Raw genomic sequence first — 15,778 nt, 5'->3', positions numbered from 1 at the left:
TGTATTAGTTGAACAGCTCTCTGACTTCCATAAATCTCAGGTGCGGGTTTAGTTTTTAGCCGAGGAATGGATTGGTTAGGAGCTATTGCATGTTTTGGTGCAATACAAGAAATGACACCCATGATGTAAAAATTGTGGTATCCGTCGATTGTATGTACGTTAACCCTTTCTCTCCCAACGCTGCATATATATGTTTTTGAAAAAGTGGGTCTGTATTCCCAGCCGCCGTATATACGTTCAAGGTGTTATGGTCTCAATTTACCAAAGCCGAAAATATGCGTTGCTTATAAAATTTTAGACTCATTGGTGCCCTAATGCGGTAGAAATATGTCCGAAAATGTTAGATTATTGTTCCCAAAACCTCAAAATGTTGGCACCTAAGACAGGTCATACGGACCAATTGCCGCTTATATTTGTTCACATATTTTAAATCTATGCTTTATTGTAGCACTGGTGGCAACGCTTACAGGTAGCTGCTAGAAGGTGAAGCGTTTTTAGCCACAGAAAAGACCAAAAAAAAAAGAAGTGAATCGAGATACATGTGTGTAAGATGCGGAGTCGGTCTTTGCGTAGTGTCATGTTTTGAGGAGTACCACACAAAAGAAAACTTTTAATGTCAATTTACATTACATTATTTTTTTAAGTTAGTTACATTTTTTCAATTTGGTTTTGCTCTCTGATGAGTACTTTTGAAAAGAAAACGTTTAAGTTGGTTAAAAAAACTCGTTAAAAACATGTTTTGGTCATTTATTTGTTTATTTATATGCGACGTATATACAGTGCTAGTCAAAAGTCCGTACCCCCCCTCGTATCTTTTGAACGGTTATACCTATAATAGTGAAATTTGGAAGAAGGAAATAAACGGACGTAGGCTTCTTAACTAGTCATGACAGGTGACGTTATTATGACAGATGACTTTACAGCGCCACTGTGACAGATAATTTTAAATGGGACCTTATGGCAAGTGATACCTCGTTTGAAAGGTATTAAAAATACCTATTCAGTCATACTAATTTTGTTTGAGTTTAAGCTAATTTTGATGAATAAATGAAATAAATATAAAATTGTAGTTTCGCATTTAATTAATAAAAATTCAAAATTCCGCATATGATTACTTGTCAAAAAGGTTGACGTTGACCTCAAAACTACTAGAGAATTGAAAAAGGTCAACTTTTTTGACAAAAAAAAACCATATGCGGACATTTGAATTTTTATTAATTAAATGCGAAACTACAATATTATATTTATTTAATTTATTCACCAAAATCAAAATCAACTAAAACCCAAAAAAATTAGTATGACTGAATAGGTATTTTGAATACCATTCAAACGAGGTATCACTTGCCATAAGGTTCCATTTAAAATTATCGGTCACAGTGGCTCTGTAACGTCATCTGTCACTATTACGTCACCTGTCAATACTAGTTAAGAAGCTTACGTCCGTTTATATCCTCCCTCCAAATTTCACTATTATAGGTATAACCGTTCAAAAGATACGAGGGGGGGTACGGACTTTTGACTAGCTCTGTATAAGGCAATGGGACTCTAAGCATGAAAAAACCTTTGGGAGTAAGGGACCAACTTGCAAGTTAAGGCCTGGCATAGAAAAGGTTAAAATCAGCGTTTTCGTACACCTGTCGTGTAAAGCACGGCTGGTCAATTTTCTGCGGATCGCCTGCGATTGCTGACACTTCCAGATAAGCAACGCGCTTGCTCAAAGTCTTGTAGCGGCAGTAAGGCCCAGATAGTTGGTCTCACCATTCCTTGCAGGGTTGACCGTTTTCTCTACAAAAAGTACGGCTCAAGAAAATAGGTTGTTGTAGTTTCCTCTTTGGGGTTTTGTTCATCCTATACAGAAGCTGTTCGCCTGGAAGTGTCAGTATTCGCAAACGATCCGCAGAAAATTGACCTGCCGTGCTTTACACAGCAGGTGTACGATAACGCTGATTTTAACGTACATACAATTGACGAATACCACACTGTTCACGTCATATGTGGCATTTCTTGTATTGCACCAAAACATGCAGTAGCTCCTAAGCAATCCATTCATCGAATAAAAAAGAAATCCGCACCTGAGTTTTATAGAAGTCAGGAAGCTGTTCAACTAATTCATTTTAAAAGGACAAAACATCAAGGCTTATCAGAAATCAAGATAACAGATCCGAAGGAAATGTTCACACCAACTGAAAATGTGACTTCATCTGTGCCTGATCTTCTGCGGCTCTAAGGGAAAAGCAATACCACACCTATGAACTAACATTTATTATCTGTACAGATAACTAGGAGAAATTTCTCAAATGACAGCATTCTAATAAAAAATAAAATTTTGGAATGTAAAAAGTGAGTTTTGCCGAGACCGTTAAAAATTGGCAATTTTCAACTTGTACTTTTGACCGAATGGTTCGTCTGAAAAAAAAAGTAATTAGTGATATTTGTAGATAATTTTAAGTACTTTAATTTCTGTTAACAGACCATTTACTGAAAGTTACTAGTTTTCGAGATTTGAGCAAAAAAGCGGAAAAAAGCTGAAATTTTTCGCTTTTTTCGCGATTTTTTCAATGTTCCGGCAAGAAATTTTGTCCGCAAACCTCATATTCGGATTCAGCGGCCCAAAATCTATATATAATGAAAGAAATCAGAACTACCCCAAAACTTTCCCAGTCAAAACACAATTTTATTGAATCATGAAGCGGTTCTAGATATGGATGCTTCAGAAGTCAAACGGTGTAAGACACATTCTCCCTAAAAATGACATAAGATGCCTTCTTTTTCCTTCTTGTATGTAGGCTTTAAAGCCTGTTTCTTCTTCAACATTAGCCTCCTAAATTGTTTAAATTATCGCACCATCTTTTTCTTGGTTTGCCAATACTTCTTCGTCCATTTGGTGACTTATCTCGTGCTATTCGTACTATCCTATCCTCTGCCATTCTACTAATGTGTTCGTTCCACTTCTGTTTCCGTTTTGTCACCCATCCATTGATGTCTTCAACATTGCATGATCTTTTTATGTTTTCGCTTCTCACCCTATCCAACAGACTTTTCCCTGATATTCGTCGAAGTATTTTCATCTCTGTTATTTCCATTAGTCGTCTTATTTTAGATGTGTTACTCCAGGCTGTGGGTGAAAAATAGGTCGATTTCAGGATATAATTCAGGAATTTTTGAAACCTGTCAGGTGTTGTAAAGGACGATGCCAGGAATAACTTCTACTAAAATGTGACCAAAAATATTGTGAGCTTTTTTTGTTATTGCGATTTTCATTTGTTAAATTTGCAATTTTTAAAGATTTTTAATTTTGCAGCTTAAGATATTGATTCTAGGGAAAAACTTTTTAATAGAAAGTTGTAGTAAATTAAAAAACCTACAATCTGAGCTATGGTAAGTTTAATTTCGTTTATTGGTTATTGCAAAACAGCCTGCGAAAGTCCAAAATGGCCGTTTTTTATAATTGCCTTATTTATTGTACAAATAATTTTTTTTAAAGCTTTAAAATGAAGATCTTTCAATTCCAAATATAAAAAAAATGTAAGGCCGGATTAACGAATTTATTGCTTAGATATTATAAATTGTTTATCCCAAGAGGTCAAATGTCGAAGGCTATAACTTTTTGAAAAAAAAAATCGTAGAGAGTTGGTGAAACATCCAATCTCCTTCTAAAGAGTTATGTTTTCATATTCTGATGTAAATAAATGCGTAAAACATTTTTAAACTTCTAATTTTTGGGTTAGAAAATAAGAGGGCAATTTTCGTTATAAACATTTAGAGCTGAAGCGGCCCTGTGCATCCTATGAGTTTCTAACTTACAGATTATAGTTGCTGAAGACGAAACGAAGATTTATAAAAAAATAAAAATTTTCTACAACCAACTGAAGCCGAGATAATTGTTTCTTTTTTCTTAAATCGTAGTGCCTTTATTTACAACAATTAAGAAATTATTTTACAGTCATTGACTAAAGAAAGACTTATATTATCTTAAATTAAAAATAATTATAAAATATAGTTACATTTAATTATTAAAAATTATTTTTAAAATCGGTGCTTTTGCGAGCGTCCGAATTTTGCAAATCGCCCGGGCTCGCTTCAAATCCGCGCGCTCGGAAAATTTTTACGTAACTTGTATTAAATTTTGACCGAAAACAATTTAATAATATTACCATTATAATATACAGTCTATTTACCACTGTATTTGTTTGTCTTGATAAACTTTTATATGTGAAATCTCATTTCTGAAGAAATAATATTACAAAAATGATACATATACAGGGTGGGGCATTAGTGTGACAAAGTCCAATTAATCGTTTGTCGTAAGAGATACGAAAAAAAGTTATTTAGGTAAAGGTTGGGGCACACATAGTACCATAATTTAAAAATATTTTTAAATATACAGGGTCGTCCGTATTGACAGGCTGACACAAACTTATGTTTTTTTTAATGGAACACCCTGTATATTTTTACATTTTTGGATTCTCCTCGATGTTTCCTTTCTTAAAATATATGGTTTTATAATATTATACGAGGTAGTTTAAAAGTTAATTACGTTTTTTTGTTAATTTCGCAGCAAAATCTACACCCTGTAGAATTTTAGTGATTTGACATCAAATTTTTATTTTATGTTCAAAGGATTTTTAATATAGTCTACTATTGTTGAACATTAACAGTATAGCGAAATGTTTAATTTTAGTATACAGGGTGGGTCGAAACTCGGAATGAGTATTTTCTGAGTTTTCTTAAATGGAACACCCTGTATTTAAGTATTGTAATGAAATGATATTTTATGGTACTTTTTTATTTCTTAAGCATTCCCTATACCTAAGTGCTTTAATTTGTAAGTTATTCGTGATTCTTTAAGCCAAACATTAATTGTAAGAAAAATTACATGAAATTTTAATAGGTGGCTGTGAAAATATTTAATCAAAAATAATTTTTGGAAAAGAAAATACATCATAATCTAGTCTGATCCTTAATTTATTACTATTGGATGAAATATCCAAATAAATTCGTAGTTAAGGTTGTTGGTGCGCAAAATATTAATAAAAACATACAAATATTCTACCTAGTCGGCTATGACACTAAATTTCCTTAAAAATTTGACATTATACTATTTTTATAGATCTAGTTGCTTTGTTACCATTACTAATATGTATTTTTCTTATGAGAAACTGATTAATAAGATTTTGGTGCTAGTGGAATATAACAAAAATGTGCTAGTAGTAATAAGAATTTTTCATCAGAAATTCCCTGATAGACGACAACTAAGAAGAGAAGCGTTTAAAAATATACTAGAACGGTTTCAACGGACTGATCACTTAGATTATGATAAATCTGCTCGAATAAAAACTATTGTAAGTGAAGAAAACAGCAATTAAATGTAATCCTTAGTGTCACTGAGGATCTGCATATTGGTACAATCGTTCTTACAATCTAAGTATCTAGTCTGTTGAAATCGTTTTAGTATACTTTCAAAAGTTTCTCTTTTTGGTTGTCGTCTATCAGGGAATTGCTGATGATAAATTTTTATTGCAAGTAGCAAATTTTTGTTAAACTCTCCAAGCACAAAGCCATTTTAATCCGTTCCTCATTAGAAAAATTAATATTAGTAATGGTACCAAATCAAACTGGAACTATATAAATAGTATAATGTCAAATGTTTAAGCAAATTTTGTGTCATAGCCAACTAGGCAGAATTTTGTATGTTTGATTCATATTTTAAGCACCAACAACCTTAACTACGAATGTATTTGGATATCTCATCCAATATTAATAAATTAAGGATCAGGCGAGATTATTATGTATTTTTTTTCCAAAAATTACTTTTTATTGGATATTTTCACGGTTACTTAATGAAATTTTACGTAATTTTTGTTGCAATTAATGTTTGCTTAAAGAATGACGAATAACTTACAAATTAAAGCACTTAGGTATAGGGAATGCTTAAAAAATAAAAAAATACCATAAAATATAATTTCATTACAATACTAATATACAGGGTGTTCCATTTAAGAAAACTCAGAAAATACTCATTCCGAGTTTCGACCCACCCTGTATACTAAAATTAAACATTTCGCTATACTATTAATGATTAACAGTAGTAGACTATACTAAAAATCGTTTGAATGTAAATAGAAAATTCGATGTCAAATCACTACAATTCTACAGGGTGTAGATTTTGCTACGAAATTAACAAAAAAACGTAATTAACTTTTAAACTACCTCGTATAATATCACAAAACCATATATTTTAAGAAACAAAACATCGAGGAGAATCCAAAAATGTAAAAATATACAGGGTGTTCCATTTAAAAAAACATAAGTTTGTGTCACCCTGTCAATACGGACGCCTCTGTATATTTGAAAATATTTTAAAAATCTGATACTATGTGTGCCCCAGCTTTTACCTAAATAACTTTTTTTCGTATCTCTTACGACAAACGAGTAATTGGACTTTGTCACACTAATGCCCCACCCTGTATATGAAATATGTAACTATATTTTTAATTTTTTCATTGTTATTTAAATATAATAATAATAATAATGTTACTTCTTATTATACAATATAAAACTTTTTCTTCTTGTAGTGACTATCCGTTTTGGATGTTGGCGACCCTCATGGCAATCTGTACTTGCACACTAAATCGGTACTGCTGCTCTAAAAAGATTTGTAGTTGTTGTGTTGAACGACGTACGTAAATTTTCTAGCAAGGTAATCCTTCGCCTTCCTGGTTCTCAGTTTACAAATGGGGTTTGCCAAATTGCCATGATGGTCGCCAACATCCAAAATGGATAGTCACTACAAGAAGAAAAAGTTTTATATTGTATAATAAGAAGTAACATTTTTATTATTATATTTATATAACAATGCAAAAATTAAAAATATAGTTATATGTATCATTTTTGTAATATTATTTCTTCAGAAATGAGATTTCACATAAAAAAGTTTATCAAGAAAAACAAATACAGTGGTAAATATACTGTATATTATAATGGTAATATTATTAAATTGTTTTCGGTCAAAATTTAATACAAGTTACGTAAAAATTTTCCGAGCGCGCGGATTTGAAGCGACCGGGCCGATTTGCAAAATTCGGCCGCTCGCTTAAGCAGCGATTTTAAAAATAATTTTTAATAATTAAATGTAATTATAGTTTATAATAATTTTGATTTTAAGATAATATAAGTCTTTCTTTAGTCAATGACTGTAAAATAATTTCTTAATTGTTATAAATAAAGGCACTACGATTTAAGAAAAAATAAACAATTATCTCGGCTTCAGTTGGTTGTAATTTTTTTTTATTTTTTTATAAATCTTCGTTTTGTCTTTAGCAACAATAATCTGTAAGTTAGAAGTTAAATGTTTATAACGAAATTTGCCCCCTTATTTTCAAACCCAACATTTAGCTCGGCTTCAGCTGGTCGTAGAAATTTTTTATTTTTTTTAAATCTTCGTTTCCTCTTCAGCAACAATAATCTGTAAGTTAAAAACTCATAGGATGTACTGGGCCGCTTCAGCTCGAAATGTTTTTAACGAAATTTGCCCCCTTATTTTCAAACCCAAAAATTAGAGGTTTAAAAAAGTTTTACGCATTTATTTACATTAGAATATGAAAACATAACTCTTTAGAAGGATATTGGATGTTACAACAAGTCTCTACGATTTTTCTTCAAAAAGTTATAGCCTTCGACATTTGACCTCTTGGGATAAACAATTTATAATATCTAAGCAACAAATTCGTTAATCCGGCCTTGCAATTTTTTTATGTTTGGAATTGGAAAATCTTCATTTTAAAGCTTTAAAAAATAAAAAAATTTATTTGTACAATAAATAACGCAATTGTAAAAAACGGCCATTTTGGATCTTTCGCATGCTGTTTTGCAATAACCAATAAACGAAATTAAACTTACCATAGCTCAAATTGTAGGTTTTTTAATTTACTACAACTTTCTATTAAAAAGTTTTTCTCTAAAATTAATATTCTAAGCTGCAAAATTAAAAATCTTTAAAAATTGCAAATTTAACAAATCTAAATCGCAATTAAAAAAAAAAGCTCACAATATTTTTGGTCACATTTTAGTAGAAGTTATTCCTGGCATCGTCCTTTACAACACCTGATAGGTTTCAAAAATTCCTGAATTATATCACGTTTTTTCACCCACAGCCTGGGGTATGTCAGGTTTTGTCCCCGCCGTGTTTGTCAATATAATAGGTCTACTTGCTGCTTTATAGATTCTTGCTTTTGTGTCTTGTCTAAGGTGTTTGTTCTTCCAGAAAGCTTTTTTGTCGTACTTCCTCTTCAACATCTCCGTAACTGGTTATATCTATTTCCAGATATCTAAACCTTGCTTCCTGCTTTATTATTTTCCCATCAATTTCGATTTTACATCGTAGTGGGTATTTAGATGTTGTCATACATTTGGTTTTTTCTGCTGATATTATCATATTCTATTTCTTAGCTGTTGTATTGAATATGTGTGTTAATCCTTGGAGATCGTCTTCTGTCTCGGCGATTAATGAGGCGTCGCGCGTCGTCTGCATAACATAATATTTGGATTTCTTTGTTCCCCATTTTGTAACCATGACCTATTATTTCGTCCATTATTATATTAAAGATAAATGGGCTTAACGAGTTACCTTGTCTGACTCCGCTTTGTACTGGTATCAACTGTGTTAGTTTTCCTTTTATCTTTGCCTGTATTCGATTGTGGAAGTAGATGTTTGCGATGGTTTTTATAATATTGATTGGTATGTCTCTTCTTTACGGTAAATGTAAGACGTCTTCGACATGGATGTGATCGAAAACCATTGTCAGGTCTATAAAACATTGATATGCTGGTTTATTGTACTCGATGGCCTTTTCTGTAATTTGTCTCAGTACAAATGCGGCGTCTACGCAGGACCTTCCGGACCTGAATCCTTGTTGTTCATCTGATAAAGTTGTTAGTTTATTGATTTTGTTGGTTAGGACTTTTGTGGTTAGCTTAAGTGCGATGTTCAGTAAATTTATACCTCTATAATTATCGGGGTCTTCTTTGTCATCTTTCTTGAAGATTGGTATCATTATGCTGTTTCTCCATGCGTCTGGTTCTTCTCCGTATTTTAGAAGCTCGTTGGTTATTCCGTCTGGTCCTGGTGACTTTCTATATTTGAGTGAATTTATGGCTATCTCTACTTCCAGAAAACTGATTTCTATTTTGTGTCCTAATTCAGGTACGTTATTGTGTTGATTATTATTTTTCTTTCCCTTAAACAGTTCCGTCTAGTATCTTTCCGATTCGTTTGCTAGTATGTTATTGTATTTCTTCAATTCTGCCATCTCTTTCCGTTGGTTTCTTATGAATCCTCATATTTGTTTTTGTGTTCTTCTTACCAAATTTTTTGTTCTTCTTACCAACAACTGCTCTGTTCCATTTCGTATTCTTCTATAGATGCTTCTGGATTCTGAAGTATTTGAAGTTTTGTACTTCATGTAGGCCTCTCGTTTCACTTTACATTTCTGTTTTATTTCTTTTCTGAATCATGGTGTATTGTTGTTGTTTCTTTTGTTCAGGATAACTTTGCGTTTTCCTAAAGCTTCTGTTTCTGCCTCTTTAATGTTGTTTTTAATTTTCTCCCAGCTTCCGTTTATACCTTTGATGTCGTCTATTTGTTTCAGCTGTATCTTCTGTGCTAGCTTCCTTTGGTACATTTCTCTTGTAGAGTTGTTCCACAGTAATTCTGCGTTGAATTTTTCCTCGATGATATCCTGTAGAAAATGTTTTGGTGTTATTTTTATTCTTATTTTTGCTAGGACTAGTTTGTCTTTACACTCTGCGTCTGCTGAGTTTAAAGTTCGAATATCTAGAATCTGGTTTGGGTGGACTTTTCTATTAGTGACTATAAATGACTTATGAGATATTACCCATATTATTATATTATATAATAATATAACTTCCTTGTTTCTATTTATGAATAAATACAAACAATAACAACATATATCCTGATAAATAAAAACGGTTTATTTATTTTTTATGACTCATTATTTTCCTGCAACTACTTTCACAAACATCTTCTCATCTCATTTTAAACATTTATTGACTTACACCGATTTGCTTCTGAGGCATCGATATATTATGTACTACATAGATGGCCCACTAATATCTATAACCGAATTACAGGGTGTTTTATCGATTTTGCCCATTTTTTTCTGGATCCATATCTTTAGAACCAACTTGTATATTTTTTTTATATTTGGTACATATATTCTCTCATTTAGAACCCAAACCACTCAAATACGAATCACAAGAAAAGTTCACATCCGGATTAACAAAAAAGATAAATTCATTGTGACCTTGAAACAACACCCTGTATATCGAAATTTTCAAAATCCGTTTGTATATTTAAAAAGAGCCCAAAAACTAAATTTAATGATTCACTTTAATTTTTTGGTCAGACATTTTAATGGCTTTAATTTTGAAATTATATTGAAATTTTTAAGAGCTTTTGAGATTAAAATGTAGGTATAATTAACTTTTAATAATAAACTATTAAAGTTAAGGAATAAATACTCATTTTAAAAATAATCAATACCTATTTACTACACTGGACCGATCCACTTAGTAATAATAAGAGAAACTCAGGTCCAGATTAACAAAAAAATATAAAGTAATTGTGCCTTTGAAACAACATCCCGTATATTAACATTTTCACAATCTGTTTGCACATGCACAAAAAAATAAGTTCATTGGTGCACTTCAATATTTTGCGCAGAAAATGTAATAACTTTTACTTTTTGAATCTTGAAATCAAACATATTGCAATTTTTAAAAACTGATATTAAAAAGCGAGTATCATTAACTTTTAATAATAAACTATTAAAGTTAATGATAAAATACTCATTTTAAAAATAATTAATACCTATTTGTTACATTATACCGACACGGCTTCGTTGTTTCTTTTAGTACAAGTATCTTAAAATAATCAAGTAGAAAAAATAATCCTAGTTGATGCGCTTTATTCTTTATTTTCGTATTTTTATTTCAATAACTATACCTACTTTAGTATTTTTTTATTTTTTAGTCTTGGGTTAGTTTAGTAATATAAAAAATAATAAAGTACCCTTGAATACATAATTTAGATAAAACAAATCCAAAGCCTTTATTTCTTTCTGACGCGTCATGACGTCAGAAATCTTAAATGGCGTAAGCGTATTTTTGTAGTAAAAAACTATATAAGTACTTACTTTTTCCTGAACTTATAGCATCGAGCAAAGTTTTAAACTTTTCCATTTTATTCATCGATTTCGGTATTGTGAGTGTTTGTTCTTTTTGAAGCTTCTGTTCCGCATCTGAGATATGAATAAATAATAAATTTCATTTTGAATATCTGTAAATTAGTCCAGGGATGGCAGTTTTTCTCAGGACATCTCAAGAGAGATATTTAACGAATTTTTCCACTAATACATACTTATCTATTGTACTGTAACGTATTCATATGTCTGGTTAACTTGGAGAAAGCCTTCGACAAAATACATCACAGATGGCTTGCCAACATATTACGTAACAAAGACATAGATGATCAGGATGTGAGAATCATTACCAATTTCGAGTAAACCAACAAAAATCTAAAGAGATTGCAGTAAGAAGAGGAGTACGACAAGAATGTGCACTATCACTCTACTTTTTATTATGTGCTCAGAACAGATGATTAAAGAGGCACTAGAAGACTTCAATGAAGGCATATCAATTAACGGAACACTATAGTTGATTTTTTAACCAAGAGGAGTAAACTAAAAAGAGAGATTCACACCCAAGAAAGTTACTAGAAAAGTCACCAAATTCATCTTCTTTTTTCGTTGATCATATCAGCTTTCGATGATAATCCACACATATTATATTATACTAACACATAGCTAAAGAGTTCTAAAAACAACTGTTTTTATATGAAAGTAGACTAAAAATCTAAAAATTAAAGGAACAATGCAGAAAACACAAAAAATCGCCGATATACTTAACTAACCTATAATATGACAGAGGTGCCAAATGTCATTAGTGTCAAAATTTAATAACAATGGAGTAAAGTTGCCTGCGGTTGGACCAATTAGAAACAAGCATTACGGCACGGTAAATTTGAATCACTCCTCTTGGTTAAAAAACAAACAATAGTTAACAATCAAATTTCAATAAAATTTCATGTTCATTTGAAATTTCAAGAAAAGCATTTATAAAAATGAAAAAAATGTTTGTTAATCGATACATTTCTTTGGAGCTGAGGATAAAAGCTTTAAGATGCTACGTGTTCTCGTCTTTGTTGTATGGAATGGAAAGCTGGACTCTAAAAGTAGACAGTATAAGGAAGTTTGAAGCTTTTTAGTTTGCGAGGTGATAAAGAACATCAGAACAAGAAAGCTGGAATATTTGGGCCACATTACTAGAGATGTGAAATTTGAGATATCAAGTCTCATAATTCAGGGTAAAATTAAGAGTAAAAGATCCATGGTAGAACCAGTTAGAAGAAGAATATCCTGGCTGAGAAACTTAAGAGAGTGGTATAGTTGTAGCTCCATAGATCTTTTCAGAGCAGCCGCCAAAAAAGGTACGGATAGCTGTGATGATATCCAACCTCCGATAGGAGAAGGAACTACAACAACAAGAAGAAGTTAATACTCTCGGATATGCAGACGATACAATATTCCTTGCGGAAAGCAAAGAAGGGCTGCAAATTTTCATTGATCGCACTACGCAGTACTGCGAGAGGTGGAATGGCTCTGAACACAAATAAAAAACAAAAATCATGATTGCCGGTAAGAACAAGATTGAATCCGAAACAATCTAACTAAACTTACGTGCATAGAAATCCGCTCACTTAAAAATTTGGCAATTTTTGATGTCTCGTATTTCCTAAAAGTGTTGGCCGATTTAAACGATTTTTTGAGTATGTTATAGGCCGATTCTTTATCAATACCGCTGTAATAATGTTGTTGCTAAACAGGTAAATTTTTAATTGTATACCGGATGTAAGAAGCAAACTGTGTTTTTGAAGTGAAAACTTCTTTAGGGACGTTGTGCACTTTTTGGATAGGGGAAAAAGCATTGAATTCGCGACCGTCATCGCGACCCTCATCGCGACCGTCATCGCGACCGTCATTGCGACCGTCATCGCTTATGCTATATATTATGTGTATGTATATATAATAAATTGTGTAGAGGTATTTAAATTTAAAATAAATGTAAAACATATTTTAAGATGGGGAAAAAGGATTTATTTCGCGACCGCCATCTCTTCGGCTAAATAAATTTTGTACGTATATACATTATGTGTATGTATATATAAATTGTATAGAAGTATTTAAATTTAAAATAAATGTAAAACCTATTTTTGGATGGGGAAAAACAATTTATCTGGCGACCGTCATCGTGACCGTCATCTCTTCCGCGAAATAAATTTTGTACGTAGATATATTATATTATGTGTATGTATATATAAATTTTATAGAAGTATTTAAATTTAAAATAAATGTAAAACATATTTTAAGATGGGGAAAAAGGATTTATTTGGCGACCGTCATAGCGACCGTCATTTCTTCGGCGAAATAAATTTTGTACGTATGTATATTATGTGTATGTATATATAAATTGTATAGAAGTATTTAAATTTAAAATATGTAAATGTAAAACCTATTTTTGGATGGGGAAAAAGGATTTTTTTGGCGACCGTCATCGCGACCTACATCTCTTCGGCGAAATAAATTTTGTACGTATATTTATTATGTGTGTGTATATTATATAAATTGTGTAGAATTGTAAATTAAAAAAAAAATGTAAAATCTCATCTCATCCGTCATCGCTTCGACGAAATAAATTTTATACGTATAATATTACAATGTACGTATAATAATAGTAATATTATTGAAGTGAAGACTTCTTTAAGGACGTTGTGCACTTTTTAGATGGGAAAAAAGCATTGAATTCGCGACCGTCATTGCGACCGTCATCGCTTCGGCGAAATAAATTTTGTACGTATATGTATATTATTATGTATATATATATATATATATATATATATATATATATATAAATAGTGTAGAAGCCAAGCAACGCGTATATAATATTGGTATAGAACCTATTTTTGGATGGGGATAAATAATTAATTTCGCGACCGTCATCGTTTAGTCGAAATAAATTTTGTATGTATATATTATCTTCTTCTTCAGCCTGTTTGCATCCACTCTTGGACAAAGGCCTTGTAACATAGTACGTTAACCCTTAGCATTGAATAAAATATTATAAGTATAGTTTATAGTAATGTAAATATGTTTCGGCATTGACCGGTATTGACCTTATGATTTATTGTATATAAACGAACCAAAGAATTGACGAGACATTCAGATCAATCGATTAGTCACGATGAAGCAATAATACCTTAGTTATTGTTTACATATATACTGTTGTTTAATTGTGTAAACGAACGCTGTGAAGTTCAAATATATTTATAAAGTGAAAATGGTATATTATTATACATCCCGCACTTAGGGCACAATAGCTCAGCCACCAGACCTAGTACCACGTCATGGCGATCATCTGCCTAATTGGAAAAGCATGCTAAGCTCCAGCCTTTTGGACCCGAAGGAAAGTACGCAGAAAATAGTTGTTATAAACTAGAAATGGGAAGTAAAACCAATCCAATAGAGAAACGAACCAAAGTCGACACAGGGGAGAAACTTTAAGAGGACAATCCAAAGAAGCAATCCAGGTGTAAAGAGACAAGGTAAGAATTTATCCTATTTTTATACTTCCTTTATCGAACTTTTATTATTATTTTCAAATTTTTATTATCATGACGGACCGAGTTTAAGGTATTGACATTATTTTATAGGGATTCTAAAATATAATATTCTTTAATATTCATTGACATGACATTTTACTAATGATTTAACTTAATATAACATAATATATTTTTTAATATAATGAGCAATGGTTAGATTTACTTTAAATGTCGGCTAATTGGGAAACTTTTGAAAATAAATTAGATAGCCTGTTAAAAGAAAGTGATAAACAGAGTAAAAGAGCATTGAAAAAAGCAATACCCAAAAATATAGAAGTACGATTGGACATAATCAGCAACCTAATCACTACATATAACGAGTTCATTGCACTGGTAAGCAAAAACGAAGGAATCCTTAACGACGCTCAGCGTACTATTTGTAGCAATTATTTCTGCAAAATCAGGGATAAGGTTATCAGAACTTTCCAAGCTCTAGACTCAAGGATAATAGTTCCCGAGACGATTACACAACATATAAGAAAAGATATAGTGGAAGCACAGGACCACAGCGAAACTGAGGAAAACATGGCCTTAAATATGAACGACTTTCTAACTACAGCGAGTAGGGTGTTGCCCAGAGAATTCGATGGAGAAATCGGGAAGTTGCAAGCATTCGTGGATGCATTAGAATTCGTAAAATCGATACAAGAAGGGCACGAAAATACAGCAATAACACTGGTAAAATCAAGGCTTATTGGAAAAGCGAGAAGTCTAATCACGACAGAGGATTCCATCGAAAAAATTATAGACACATTAAAGAAAAATATAAAAGGAGATAGTCCTAAATTGGTAATAGCCAAGCTGAATAGGAAGAAACAAGCCCATAGGGACGCGACAACATACGCTACAGAAATAGAAGAATTGGTAGAACAACTGAAAACAGCGTATATAGCTGAAGGAATGCCCGGAGACCTGGTTAGAAAATACGCGGCGGAAGCAACAGTCAATACATTGACGCGAAATGCAAGTTCGGAAAGGGTAAGG

This window comes from Diabrotica virgifera, chromosome 3 (genome assembly GCF_917563875.1).
Source record: "Diabrotica virgifera virgifera chromosome 3, PGI_DIABVI_V3a".
NCBI classification, from domain to species: Eukaryota; Metazoa; Arthropoda; class Insecta; order Coleoptera; family Chrysomelidae; genus Diabrotica; species Diabrotica virgifera.
Note: the sequence above shows the minus strand (reverse complement) of the source record.